The sequence below is a fragment of the Pteropus alecto genome, unplaced genomic scaffold, assembly GCF_000325575.1.
Source record: "Pteropus alecto unplaced genomic scaffold, ASM32557v1 scaffold215, whole genome shotgun sequence".
Taxonomy (NCBI): Eukaryota; Metazoa; Chordata; class Mammalia; order Chiroptera; family Pteropodidae; genus Pteropus; species Pteropus alecto.
Window position 1 is genome coordinate 1,181,482 of NW_006436287.1, and position 14,953 is coordinate 1,196,434.

General features: G+C 43.8%; 1 non-coding gene across 1 annotated transcript; it reads left to right on the forward strand.

Moving 5' to 3' along the window:
• The first annotated feature begins 14,031 nt into the window (after positions 1–14,031).
• Positions 14,032–14,150, forward strand: LOC112480298. The gene has a single exon (XR_003046547.1). It is a non-coding gene; the product is annotated as a 5S ribosomal RNA (ribosomal RNA).
• The last annotated feature ends 803 nt before the right edge of the window (positions 14,151–14,953 follow it).

The following is a 14,953-nucleotide window of genomic DNA, read 5'->3' on the forward strand; positions in this document are numbered from 1 at the left end:
GGGAGATCATGGGCAGGAGTTCTGCTGAGCATATTTAAGTTGGATTTTGACTGATGAGAAGAAATTTGGTAGTTTGGCATGGGAGTAAAATCTCAACCATAGCTATAGTGTATTGTCTTCCTCTACCTTTGAAGCAGATTTCCTGAAATGTGAGCTCCTTCACAGCAGACAGGTATATCATTCATCTGTGTATACCCAATGCCTGGTACACTGATGGTACTCAATAAATGTTTGATGAATGAAAGCATGAAAACCATGGCAGGTTGGAGGAACAAAATGTGGAAGGGCGGTGGGTGAATGAGTGGTTGAATTGATGAATAGATGGGGGGATGGCTGGCTAGGTGAGTGCCTATGCATAATGGAAGCAAGGAGAGCACACCTGGAAGAGGCTGGATTATTGGACATAAAGAGCTCAGCAGTTGTCCCCTGATGCTCTAAGTTTTCCCCTGAGAACCCAAATGGAAAAAGCAGCAAGGATGTATATATAACATGCTCATCCTATAGGATTAAGCCCTGAACACCCCAAGGCCCCATGGAGTCGGCTGACTTTGCGTTTGAGCTAAGTTAGCTTCACATGGGGGAAAAAATAGACATTTACCCTGGAAGCACTCTCCTACTCTCTTAATATGTATGTTAATTTTAAATGCTGGTGACAGACTCGTAAACTCTACTTCTTAGAGGGTATGGCCAAAGTTGTGCTTGCTAGGAAGAACTGAGCCAGGCTGCTTTCATTCCCATTAGCAGAGAGGATGGGAATCAGCTGTTTCACAGGTGGGGCTTGCCAAGGTCACTACTACCACATATTGGAAGTGGAAGAAGAGGAATTCTGCTTGTTCTTTTTTCTATCTTGCTAGGTCTGAGAAGTTGCAAGAAGTACCTTGAGTTTCCAGCACTGGATCAGAAAACCTCGGGAGGAGCTTCCAAAACAGGGTTTGATGGTGGAAGTGAGGCCTATCCGCCTAGAGGAGGAGGAGTAAGATTGGGAGATCTCTGGCCTGAGGAGGTCAAAGTGTGGTCCTTCTCCCACCTGAAACCTAGCCTTGACGGTATTTCTGAAAGATGCAGATACACAGACCTCTTATGCAGTCCTACTGAATCAGACTCCTGGGTGGTAGGAACCCAAACCTGCTTGTTTTTCATGTTCCTCAAATAATTATTCAGCACACTGAAGTTTGGAAACTATACTAACTGAGGAAACGCTCACCAAGAATGTACCTAAACAGTTCTGGCTGGTGGTAGTAGGAGGCAGCTGAAGTTTGGGAAAAGGATGCTGTATTGAAGCCTGAACCTCCTAACATTTCTGAGACTTGATTCAACAATAAAATAGGAGTCATAATCCCTACCTCAGAGGGTTGTGGGGGAATTAAAGGTAACTTCTAAGCATAGTGCCTGGTGCCCAGAGGCCCTGAATGTTAGTTGAGACTGGGCCAGGCATTAGAAAGAAGTGATTGTGCAGATGCCTGTATATTGGGCCTGAAAGACATTGAATAAACTTAAAGAAGTATATGCAGTGCCCTTGCCCCGAAATGTATAATCTACATTCAGATGTTTTCAGTTTCCAAGTTGGCATTTTTATGGATTCTTTTCTATAGGTGTCTACAATTTAGAATCTTCTGGCCAATTTATCCTCTGACCCTGACCCTAAGCTGCCCCCTTGAAGTTTTTAAATAAACATTTTGTTTTGCTTAATGATCTACACTTAGTCTATCTATTTACTTGTCCCCTACCAGTAAAACATGTGAGTTTTGATGAAATGTGAAAAGCTGAGGTCTTTCTCTGATGATGTACCTGTAATGAAAGAGGGAGAAAGGAGTTTTTAACAGTTATTCAAGTCAAAACAGCTGAGTCTGTGCTGCTAAATTTGGGAGACAGGTTTATTACATAATGTACTAGGGACATTATAAGGATAGTTTGTGTACTTCATTCTGTGCCTATCGCATTAGTGGGTAGAGGACACTTGTTGAAGCAATTCAATGAAATGCTTTCTCAGCACCAAGAGGCCCATGGGGTTAAATGCCTTGTGATTTGTGATTTTTTTCCCCTGAAGAAATCTGAACACAGAGAACATGAAGCTGTGAGGGTGTGGGGGGTAGAGACAACATTCAGATTTATTCTTGGACATGTAAACATTCAGACTCAATCAGGCCATGAGTATGGAACAGATAACAACTGGAGACTGCTCATTTCCCATCTATGAAATGCTCCAGGTCAGTAGAATCTCAAATTTTAGAGAATTGCAGAGCTGTTTGGTAGAAATAAAGTCACAGTTTCAGAAGTGATTCACAGATTTAGGCGAACATAAAGCATGCTTTTAGGTTTTTGAGTCATTGTTTGAAAGTTCAATGGCAGGGACATTCTGAAATGTCAAAGCTTATCACTGGCTCCACAATATCCCCAGAATTTGTGGACACAAATGTGTGGCCTTGAGGCCCATCTTTGGGCAATGGCAAGTTCTAGGAAAGCATCTCCTTAAAACTGGAAGCAGACATGAATATATTCTACCATTCTTTTGAGAGTTTAGGGTAATATCCTCAGCTACTTGATCAAAACCAATCAATGACTAGCACCAGGCCAACGCGCTTCAGTAGAAATAAACTAATTAAATGAGGTGTGGGCTTCCCCCAACCCCTATCACCGGTTGTATTGCATCATTGTTATTCATTAAAACTGCATGCAGTCTGTACTGTAGTTTCAATCACATAGGCCACAACTGGAAAAACTGGGCATCTCCAGGCTAATGTGCTTCTAGCAAGCAGACTGCTGTGTTCCTTAAAATGAGCAGTATTAAGCTTGAGGAGGGAGAATAGTCATAAGGCTAGGCTGTGCTGGCCCTCTCATAAGACTAGCAGAACATGATCAATAGATCATAGTGACTGACCGTTAAACTGGGTTTGTAATAAAATGGTGTACATAAATTAGTGACATGGCCTTAGAGAGGTCACTTTCACATCTAGTGATGGGCCACCATTTCTTCCTTGCAGCTCCTGCTCCTCTGTCCTGCAGCTGTCCCTGGGTCTTGATTCCTCTGTGGGATTCTCAGCATGCTGCTCCTGAGCCCTCTGATCCCACATCTCCTGGTCCCCATTGTTCTTCAGGTCTGTCCCTATGTAAGCAGTTGCCCATATCCTCTTACCTACCTTCTCTAGCATATGTTTAGTTTCCTCCAGTTCTCCTCTCTGAGTTACTTCCAGTATAGCCACTGTCTTGAGGAAAGTGTCCTTTGATGTCCATGGTTTTTCTATGATCATATCAAAGATAGATAGATGGCCAAGTTGTTGTGGTTAAAATTGGAAGTTAAGTTCATGGGAAAAGTGTGCTCCAAAGAAGCAAAGACTAGAATGGTCCATTTTTGGCAATGGGTTAATATTCACAATTGTTCTGTGCCTCATGTCACAGAAAGAGAGCATTCCCCTACTCTTAGGTGGTTCAGTTGATGCACCTCCAATGACAGAGAAGCAGAAAGCAGGACCAAAAGGTCTGGGGTGATAGCCAAAGAGTTTACAACTTTGCAAAATATTGCTTTGATGTTTCCTATTTTTCCTTATAATTCATTAAAGAGATATATGCTTCTCCAGAATATATCTTTACCCGTTTAATATAATCCTTTTACCTGAAATCTTTGGGTAAAATGTACACTGTAGGAAAACACATACTTCCCACCATTTCACCATGAAAACCCAGGGTCAGAGTTCCATGTTTGAGAAACATAGACATTAATTATCACAATTAATTTTAACCAGTAGTGCAGTCATACCCATAATGCGGGTGAGGAAACTGAGGCTCACAAAGGTTAAATTACTTTTTTGAGATCATCCAGGGCTTGTATTAAAAGTTTAGCTCCAAATCCCTATGCCTACTCCTCCCATTAGATTGAAGTATTTTGCTTTCCTTTCTGGCAGGCAGCCCTTGTCACTTGCAGAAGCAGCCTGAAACTTCTAAGCTGCTCAAGACATCCAGTTTTCAAAGAGCGTGGAAGGTGGTTCCCCCTGCTCCTACTCCCCATGTTCCTGCAGCAGCAGTGACAGCACACAGTTGATCTGTCACTTAAGAGCAGCAGCTGGAAATTCAGAGGAAATGGAGCCTTGGTACTTCCCTGTACATATAACTGGATGGTAGATTCAGCTGCTGCCTCCTCCTTTCTGTCCTTAGCAGAAAGTGGCTGTCTGGGAACTCTGGGGTGACCCTGATCAAAGTCTTGATGAAGTTCAGGAGGACTATTTGATGACATAAATAGTCCTGCTGATTATCCTTTGATGGATCACTCTGCCCCCAGGATGCAGACTAGATGCCTCTGTTCAGTGTGTTGACTTCTTCTCTGGCTCATCTCCCACCCTTTATCCTGTCACTGACCTGTGATCACCCTAAATCTCCTGTTCTCTCTTGTGGTTCTTGTCAGTGCTGGATGTTGCTTCTGCTTAGAACAGTTTCCCCACTGTGATTGCCTGACTAAGCCCCATGTGTCTGGCAAAATTCAGTTTGAGTACTGCCTCTTTTAGGAGGGCCTCCTTGACCATTTCAGCCTGCGACAGGACTCTATGCACTCTGTGCCTTCACCCCACATCACAGTTGTTAGTTCCACTCCTCTGTCTATAGCACTGGATGTTGAGCTCCTTGAGGGCGTCTTTTTCTCCAGTGCTATATGAGAAATGCTGAGTAAATAGTTTTTGGACAAGTAAATGACCAAGACTTACTACTGTGTGGGATTTAGCCAAGCAAAAATAATGGGAGTGTGCTAACAATGACAATAATGGCTGCCATTTATTGATTGCACACTGTGTCCCTAACACTGTGATAGGCAGTCGACATCTATTAGCTTACTTAATTCTCATCATTTTCCTGTGAGATTTCTCATTCCTATTTTATAGGTCATGAAACTGAGCCTCAGTTTGTCCAAGGTCACAAGGCAAGGGGACAACAGAGCCAAGATTTGAATGGAGGTCTATCTGACAGAAAAGTCTGCTATTAACCAGCATTGAGCTTAGATAGTTGCCCAGTGGCCCTGGATGTCCCATACCACAGCCTACAGTATGGGCTTGACTTACAAAACCATTTCCAGCCTTCCCAGGGAGGGCTGGGGACCCCAGTAGGCTCTGAATCAGCCCACGTGTATCTTTCCTGGGGAGCTGCCCCAGCTATGGCATCTCTGTTACTGAGTTGTCCAGTATCTACTCCTCCCTTTTATATCTTCTGTTCCCACAAGCTCCTAGCCCCACCCTGTTTTATTGTGGGAGAGAAAAGGAGGAATGTTGATATTGTATGACCCACATTATTTGTGTGACAAGGAATTGATGTGTTGGTAAGTTTATTCCTTTTGGCTGGAGCAATGTTAGGCCTCCTCCTGTCTGCAAGAGCCCTGACATTGATGAACGAGTCTTACAGATTCAGTCCTAAATTTCAGGAGAAGCCAGCTCTCCTGAAAAGCCTGGGTATAGGCACTGATCCATAGCCCCATGTACAAGGCTGTGCCACTTGAGCTGGATACCACCTGAAGTAATCCTTAGAGATGCAGATGACGGGGAGGACACTGTGAGTCTCATCTCTGTGCCCCCGAAGTCATATTGAAATGATGTCTCCAACTTGGGCACCACTTTTCCAATTGTTTTCTTTCCACCCCTAGCCGCAGATTCTTAGAGGGCTCCTCTGCCAGCAAACTCCAGCCAGCTCTTAATCATGTGGGCTAATAAGGGGGTGGGGGTGGGGGGAGGGACTGTGGCCTAGAGAATCTGAAATGGCAGATCATCAAATATATACTCACTCCAAATCTTTTTTGCACTGTTGTTATGGATTTTCAGCTTGTCTGGACATGGGCTGCCTTTGTGTTGTTTAGAACAAAGCCACTCTTTGCAGAAGACTAGAGGCTGCCATCTCTGCTCCCATTCTTACTACGGTTGGGGGTGCGGGGAGCGACTGTGGCCTAGAGAATCTGAAATGGCAGATCATCAAATATATACTCACTCCAAATCTTTTTTGCACTGTTGTTATGGATTTTCAGCTTGTCTGGACATGGGCTGCCTTTGTGTTGTTTAGAACAAAGCCACTCTTTGCAGAAGACTAGAGGCTGCCATCTCTGCTCCAATACCTTTCACTCCTGCTTTGTAGTCTCTATCAGGAACGCAGCTGCCTTTGTGGGTAGTGGAGAGGGACAGAGGAAGACAAAAGTGCTGTGGGTTATTTGTTGACAAATGGACTTTCACTTTTATCCAAGCTGAGGACAATGGGTGATGAGTTTCTGCACATTGTGAAGAGAGGGATATGTTCTGAATATTCCTCAATATACTCTTCTAGTGCCATTCTTCTCCACCCTGGTCTTGCCAGGCTGACCTCAGCAGATGGCATGGACTGCTTCCCTTGCTCTTGGGTTTTAGGCTGAATTCAGCCAATTAGAGACACCTGCAAGAGACCTGAGGGCAGGAGGAGAGAAGTCAGAGTATTTATTTCCCTGGTTCCTTCTCTGCTTGGTCAGGTTTGAGAATGACTGAATCCTTCTATCAATGGCAGCAGTACTGATCTCCCAGGGTTCCAGAAACATCTCCCTCCCTTTGCCCTTTAGATTCAAGATGTTTCCAATCCCTTGTGATTCCCAGAACCCTGTTCTTATATTTACAAATAGTTTCTTTGCTCTCTTTCATTACCCTTTGAGTGTCCCATCTGTTTCCTGCCAGGACCTTGTCCAATAGATATATTGCCAGACATAGTGGTAGATTTACCAAGAAAGAGAGACACTGGGTCTGCAGCCTTCACCCCATCAGCCACTCCCATCTGGGTAGGTGAAGGCCTGAGACTGAGAATCTTTTGGGGGAAGTACTATGAGTTTCCCTTCCTCTGTATATCTCAAGCCAAGTAAAGAAAGCTTTAAGAAAACTATACGTTGAAAGTGGATGTTGTCTACAAGCAAGAAGACACACATCCCTGTTGCTAGATGCTTAAGCTGTAGAAAATCATAGATCTATCATTAATTTTACTGGAGGAGAGCTTAGAAAAGCTCTTGGGAACTGCCTTCATGGACAGAGTTTGGATATGCAAGGTTATCTCCTGAGGGCCGTGTGGATCATTAGAGGCTGGCCTGGCTTGAGCTGTCTTGAAATGCGCTGAGATGAGTACTGGGTAGAAGAAGAGACCAAGGAAGCTGTGTGGGTGCACCCTTGAGATGGAGAAGAGGGGGAGTTGTGAGAGACCAGTTGTGACTTTGATATTGCCCCTGTCAAAGAACTTCCTGGTACAAATTCCCCAGAGGATGTTCCCCCCAAACCATAAAATCTCCCCATAGGAGAGAAAGCTTGCATTTGAACATCTACCAGGTCATTCAATAGCCAAAGAGAACCACCAACAACTTAAACCAAGTAAAAATGTCATCTTCTTCCTGCCCTGATCCCAGAGGAGCCAGAGGCAGCACAGAGTGAAGGAGGAGGAAGAGGAAGGCCAGAAGGAAAAATAGGCAGCAAGTTGTTTCCCTTGCACATTGCAGGGTCTCAGGGCTAGGACAGGCTGGGGCTGGGGGAATCAGGAGTAGCTTTCAATTGAATGAGAGACTGTTAGTTTTGGTTAGGCTAAACTAAAATTTTAATAACTGAAAGTAGAGATTATTAATACTGAAGAGTGATTGAAAAGTTATAGAATAATATGGCAGTTCAACTTTTAATTTTTGAAGAACCATCATGCTGTTTTCCATAGCAGCTGTACCATTTTACATTCCTACCCACAGTACATGGTGATCAGTTGCTCCATATCTAATATCACGATAGTGATGCTGTCACCGTTTTTAATTTTAGTCATTCCGATAGGTGTGCAACGATATCTCATGTGGTTTTAACTCGCACTTCCCGATGGTAGGTAATGCTGTTGAATAGCTTTACATGCTCTTATATATTTTTTTTTATAATAGCCACCCTAACAGATGTGAGGTGACATCTTATTGTGGTTTTGATTTGCATTTCCCTGATGATTATGATATTGAGCACATTTTCATATACCTATTGACTATTTGTATGTCTTCTTTGGAAAAATGTCTAGTCAGGTCCTTTGCCCATTTTTTAAAATATTGAATTATTTGCTTTTCCACTATTGAGTTGTATACTTGAAAGTTGCTGGGAGTAGACCTTAAGCATTCTTATCACACACATGCACACAAGGTGAGGTGATGTGAGGATTATCCTGACTTTAGTAACCATTCTATAATGTATACGTATATCAAATCATCACATTGTACACTTTAAGTACATACAATTATATTTTTCAAAAAGATAAAAGTTATAGGATCTACCTCCTGTGGGGTGTGGTGAGGGTATGGGTATAAAGAGGGATGTCTGAGAGAGCAGATTTGAATGGCAATGATGAGGAGAAAAATGTTATTTCCTGATTATATTCCCACCAAGACTAGCCATTTAATAAATTGGCTTTAAAGTCAGTTAAGTCTCTGGGATTTTGCAGGACTACAGACTAACTAAAAACATAAAAGGAAGGTAGTTATCCAATGCAGGATTGAAACAGAGCAGGTGGTGATATTAATAAAAGTTGAAGGCAGAATGACAGGTTATTGCCTGTACCTTAGGTTACATCTAAGGACAAACTGTAAATGAATTCCACATGCATCTCCATAGCTCTTGCAACATCTATTGAGCAGAGGCTGTGCTAGGCTCTACCAGGGGAATATATGCCTTGGACAGAGATGCAGAAGTGATACTTGCCTCTAGCAGCTCACAGTCCAGAGGGATATTTGATTACATCTGGCTTTTTATTTTTCTGTAATTGTTTCCTTCATATTCTTGAAGTGATCAACTCCTGAGAACAGAATCCACAGCAGATAACTGCTTACACATTCACCGAACATCTACCACAGGCCAAGTTCTGTTTTGGTCATTGGAGAAACCAAAATGTCCTAAATCACAAAGGTCCTAGCTCATGCTGAGCTCATGGCAGACATGCAATCAAAATTTAAATTTAACTGCATAGATATGATAGACACTGAGTAAACCCCCCTATGTGAATATGCAGGTCTATGTGAGTCCTTGGCATGCTCTGGGCCGGCTTCATGTGCCTTCCTGAATGTTTATTGTCCAAACATCACGAATTCCTGCTCCATACCAGGTATGGGGGAATATAACAATGAATAAAATCTAATCCTTTCCTTCAGAGAACTTGATATTTAGCAAGAGAGATAAATAAGTAAACCATTAAGAGCAGTAACACATTTTAGGTGCAATGTTAGAAGAAAGTTTGGGGCAGTGGAGACTGGCAAGATCAGTGACAGTTTTGACTGGGTTTTGGGAAGCTGTGGAGGACTTTATAAAAGACAATGCTAAGTTGAAAATGAAGGAGGAAAAGGATATTCCAGGCTGAAGGAGCAGCTCAGGTAAATTCCAGAGCTTGCTTGGGAAATGGTAGGTGTGAGAGGTTGGGCCATGAACATGCCTGGAGCGTTAGGTGATGGCCAGATCATGCTAGTATTAAAGGCCATGCTAAGGGGTTTGGACATTACTCTTTAGGAAGCTATCTAAAAGTTTTTATTTAGGGAAGCATTGTCATCAAAACTGCACTTTGGAAAGATATATTCTCAGGGCTGAGTGGAGCATGGGTTGTCAAATAGGACTGAGGTAGAAAAACTGATCAAGAGGCTGTGGTAATAATTCAGAAAGACATGGGATACAGAGGCGAGACCAGAGGCCAGAGCTTTTAGGAGAATTGACCAGAAGTAACAGATCTGCTGAGGGAAATGGAGAGGGAGGTCTAGGGAGAGCCCCCAGAGGGGCTGGTAGGCAGATGTAAAAGTATCCTTCCAGCTGGCTCTGATCTGGTCACACTCCTGCCCCAGGACCTAGGTGGGGAAAGCTAGGATGCCACTCTGCTCAGAATCAGCTGGTCTGAGTACCCTGGGTCCAGGATGAGCATCTGTGTTCCCAATCAGGTATCATACAGGTCCTCTGCCTGGTTTAGCTCTGTCTCCAGGCCTGGAGGCTGCAGCAGTGTTCCACAAAAGCACATTTTCCCTCTTTGAAAGCAGTTTTTGCAAACAGAGCATACTTAATTGAGAAGATATTTAAATCTGTGTATCTCTTGTAAGGTGCAAAGCCCCCCATGACATTTAAATGGCCATGCGCATGGGGAGAAAGGAAAATAATCTACTTTTGCTGCAGCCTGGGAATTCTCCTCATTTGTCAGATATGATAAGCTGTTACCCTTCTGTCTCCCATTGTTGTTCCTGTCTCTGCTTGTCACAGTCACACCCCTTTGGATGTTCATGCCTTGCTTTCTCTTTAGCTCTCTCTCCCTCTGATGGCACCCTGACTGGCTAGTAATTTATGTATGACAATATGAGACTAATTCGGTTATTATGTCAAAGGGAAATTGAATCTAGGGTTTTAGTGCCGCAACTGGGAGAAATCTTCAAATGAATCTGGAGTAGAGAAAAAAGCCTCTGAGTTCGATTTATCCTCTTGTCACCCTGTCGGCAAGATTAAGTCATTATAGAGTGCTAAGCCAGGGCCAGAACTGGGAAAGAAGAGGAAGGAGATAAAGGGAATGAGAAAAGGGGTGGGGGAGCAGGAGCTCTAGTGGGGAAGGGGGAGGTAAGGCTAGACTGTGGGATCCAAGGTAGCAGCCTGGGAGGAGGAAGGCTTCCTCCTACTCCACGGACTCCCTTATTTACCCACAAAAACAGACCCAGCAGTGAGAGAGCCAAGGGACAGATGTTCAGCGAGGACGTTCAGTGGGAGGGCATTTATGCAAACATTAGCTTGTCTCTTAAACTGGGCATCTTAAACATTGTCTGAGTTAAAATCTGCCTTCTCTACATTCTGTTGTGTTACAGTGCTTTGCTCCAAGCCAAATGAGATGGTGGCATTTCTGTTGGGCACCTAAGCTCTGGCAACAAAGTGGCTCCCCAGGCTCCACACAGATGCTGGCTCAGGATGCAGAGGGTCAAATATATACCATAGGCTAGCCACCTTAGAGCATTGTGTGTGTTTACTTTCAGTTTGGTGAGAGGAGGAGGTGGCCAGGGTGGGTATCTGGGAGCCTGGGATGGAATAGTGGGGAATGATGACTAGCCAATGTGTCTGTGACCTACACATAAATGGACCTAATTTTTAGCAATTCTAAAAATATTTTATAAAGTTATCCTGCCCTCCAAGACACCCAAACCCAGTTTACACTTGTTTGGTTGTTAATTAGATTTATTTTCTCAGCTAACATGATGTTCTCCATCCTTGACCTCTGGAAATGTTTGTTAGGTTCACTCTGACGGGGTGTGTTTCTTTTCTCTCAAGGGTAGCCTCATGGCTCTTTGCTCTTGATGTATGTAATTGGATCTCTAAGTAGTTCCTTCTTGCTGATCTTTCCTTCCTCAAAGGAGGGTTGTGGGAGATTTGGGCCACCCTTACACCAAGAACATGACTTACTATGTTGGTTTTCCTAGGGACATTTGGTGCCTGGATTTGAATGTCTCCCTGAACCACAGATTTCGATTCTCATAAACTGGGACCACCTACTCACATGGGGAAACTCTGAAATGCATGGTTACCATGACTACAGATCTCCCCTCAAGCCTCATAGGCACCATTCTTGCCTCTTAGAATCTTCCAGACAGGATTCCTCCAGCCCCAGGAAAGGATACCAGGTCATCCTCTCCATGCCCTTGCCTCCAGGTAGGGTTTCAGGGAACTGGCCAGGGTAGAAATGAAATGAGGCACATTCCTATATTTGTCCTCCACGACCAGCTCTTCTCTTTTCACTTTTTTGGCCTATCCATGAAAAAACAACTTTTTTTTTCTCCCAAGAAAAAGGAAGAAGCCAAATTAAAATGAAAGAAAGAATTCAAAATAACCCTTCGTTCTTAACTCATGTCAATTTGACTGTTTTTTCCACCACCCACATAGCAGCTTCGACCAGACACCCACCTAACAGTACTTATGCAAAAGATATTGTCAGCTGCTACTAACCCAAGAAATGTCCCGGCTCTCAGAGTGGCTTTGTTGTCATTCCTCCTGGGCTTTGGTGTGTTTGAGCCCTTCCTTATTGAAGGAGTCCTGGTTCCCTCAGAAGTGTTCTGGGCTGCTGTGGTCTCATACCCTCATCTCCTGAGTGAGCAAGATATGTGAAAATCTGTCCCATCTCCAACACCCACCAGCATGCTTCTGTTAATTGAAATTTGTGATCTCAAGAGTGGTTATTTATTAATAGATTATTTGTAGCTTTGAATGAGTTCATTGTTACAACCAGAAGTCTTAGAGAGGCCAAGGAACAAATGGGCATTGTTGAAGAGGGGTCTGTTTGAATTCGAGGCACACTCTACCTTGATAATTGTGGAAAATAAAACCCATCATAATTTGTTGTGGGAGGCCATCTCTACTGACATTGAAAGGAGCCATTAGTATGGTAGGCCCACTCAATTCCATGGAAGAACAGGTGAATATTATAGGAGCCTGAGAGGTGTGGCTTGTCTGCTTCAGGTCCGCATTCCTGATAAGCTGGGTGTTCCTGGCTAGGTGAGGAAGGGCAAGCTCTAGGGACTGGTATGCTTGTTACAACCACAACTTTTTGATTCAGTGGCTGATTAGGTCCTGGCATGGGTTTATTGTCAGGGGTCATTAGTCCATTCTCCTGCCTCCAGGCTCAACAGCAGATAAAACAGTCTGAAAAGCTAGTTGTAGGGACTAGCTAGTTGGCTATCCTCCTTCTAGAGTTTTCTGGGGAAGGAATTTACACAGATCCCTATAGTCATGTACAACAATGCTGGCTGCCTCACTCCTGACATCTTCCCAAAGTCCCTTATGCTATAGATTCAGCCAAAACAAAATGAAACAGATGGTCAGAGTGCTCTGAGCAGACAGATTGGGGGTGGTAATGCCCAGTGAGGAGCCCATGCTGACTCCTCCTCCCCACCCCTTGCTGCTCACTGGCTCTGCTCCCAGGACATCTCTCATAGGACACTAAAACCAACAACCAAGCCACCTGTCAGTTTAGGGCCCCCAAGCCCATGCAGGTCCTTGAAAAGTTCATTTAGGCTACAGGTTCCAAGGTGAGGAGCCAAGCATTGTGGTTCTGTAGACCAAGCCTGGCCTGCTGGACAGTTGAACTCACATTCCCTTCCCACTGATGCTGGGAAGGACTGGTGTACCAGTAGGATCAGTCGGAGATACAGCTCCAAGAGCAGAGGGTAGACTGTGCAATAAAAGCTGTGGGGGAGGAATTTGGGACATATATATGGCGGAGATCCAGGTAGAGAGACTAAGGGTCTAAAATAGAGAGTGGATCAGAAACACTGACTGTGAGACTAAGGTTCCAGGACAGAACTTTGGGGCCCAAGATACTTGTACTCTCCCTGCTGGCTTCCAGAGCCTGGGGTGAGGCTGATGGGGTGAGACGGGGCCTGCAGGTGAAACCAAGAATCTTCAACTGTGGAGGGAGAAGTGGGGTACTGAGGGAGGGGCAAAGAGCCAACACAGCCCAAGTAAGAGCAGGGCCGATGCCCAGGCAAAGGAAAAACCCAAATAAATCAAGTCTCGATTTAGGAATGAACTGGCTTACATTTTGTTAGTGAATCATTCTCTCTGTAGCTTTGCTTTGCTTGGGAATGTATTTAATTTTTAATTTTATGAGTAACACATAAATATATTTTTATAAAAATTCAAAGAACACAAGTGTAACAAAAGTTCTCATCTCTCTCCACACATTCCTCTCCCCAATTCCTTTCCACTCCTTGAAGGAAATCACTATTGTCAGTTTAGTGTTTAGATATATGGAAGGGTAAGTAGGTAGATAATAGATAGATGAATGGTAGAAAGATTATAGGTGATAGATAGATGATAGATAGATAGACAGACAGATAGATATACGTCTTGCCTTTTTCATTTGACAACATTCTTTGGTATGTTTTCCATCCCAGTGTGGAGAGGTCCACTTCATTCAATTGTTGTGTTGAAAAGTGATATCATAATTTAACTGTAACCCTATTGATGGATATTTATTTTGTTGTTTTCTTATTATGTATAATAAGCATATTTTTACATGGTTTTTGCAAATTTTAAAATGTTTTTAGTCTACGGCCATGCTACCCTGAACAAGCCCGATCCCGTCTGATCTCGGAAGCTAAACAGGGTCAGGCCTGGTTAGTACTTGGGTGGGAGACCACCTGGGAAGACCAAGTGCTGTAGGCATAAAAAATTAAAAAATAAGGGATTGTAAGCTGACAAGGTCCTTGCAATCTGTGAGATCAACCAAGTTTGCCTCGCTTAAAAAATAGATGTTTTTAGGAGTGACTGATGGGAACAGGAGTCCTTTTGGATATTTGGGGGGGAGGGGCACTGAGGTGTATAAAAACTGGGCTTGGATTGAAGCCAGGCCATTGAACAGTCTCCAAATAACTCCTGTTCCTTGGCCAGCTTCTCAAAGCAGCTGCTTCTGAGTTTCTGATAGTGTCTCTGATCCCCCCTGTCTCAGGGAGTTGGGTCCCTTGCTGTCCCTCATGGCCACCTTAAGACCCAGACTGCAGCTGGGTACAAGACACCATGTTCTACCACAAATGTCTTGCAGGAAACATGCAAATTGCATCCAAGCCTGTTCCAGGCAGGTTAGAGTCAGAGCTGGATGCTGGAGTGAGAGCCTAATAATAATCATTCTCTCACTGCACCAATTTTCAACAGATTCATTCCTTCTCAAAAAGGATCATAATCAATGCTCCTGAAGCAGACCCAGATCAGGGACAGGTGCTATTTTGAGCTGTCTTAGTAATTGGTTAATGCAGGATGAGTGGGAGAAAGCACAGGGCCTTTCTGGATGCTAGTTGATAGCATCCAGGCGAGTTTAGAAAGATGTGGTTTCCTGTATGGCTTTGGGAACAGTTTCTTCCCCTGATCATGTGTCTCTGGGACAGTTGGGGAAGATGTGGCTCCTTTGTTCTCAAACTTTTCATGCAGCCCCAGGCTGGCCACCTCAGGCTTTGGTTTTGGTGTATCATCTG